Here is a 223-nt window from a genome sequence, read left to right on the forward strand (position 1 = left end):
TTGAATAATCAGCAAAGGAAGCATAATATCATAAATCTTGCTAATATACAACTCAATGAAGATTTCCTGCAATCTGTAATCCAGATTGCAATTACCAAGAATATCAAAGAAAGCAATAAAGTTAAGGAGTAAATAAGAAAAAGAAGAATATACAGTGTTCGACTTTGCTTGACATTTTACTAACAAAATGAATGTATGGTGTATTGATTTCCCCCAAAGTAGG

This window comes from Penaeus monodon, chromosome 27 (assembly GCF_015228065.2).
Source record: "Penaeus monodon isolate SGIC_2016 chromosome 27, NSTDA_Pmon_1, whole genome shotgun sequence".
In the NCBI taxonomy this organism is placed as follows: Eukaryota; Metazoa; Arthropoda; class Malacostraca; order Decapoda; family Penaeidae; genus Penaeus; species Penaeus monodon.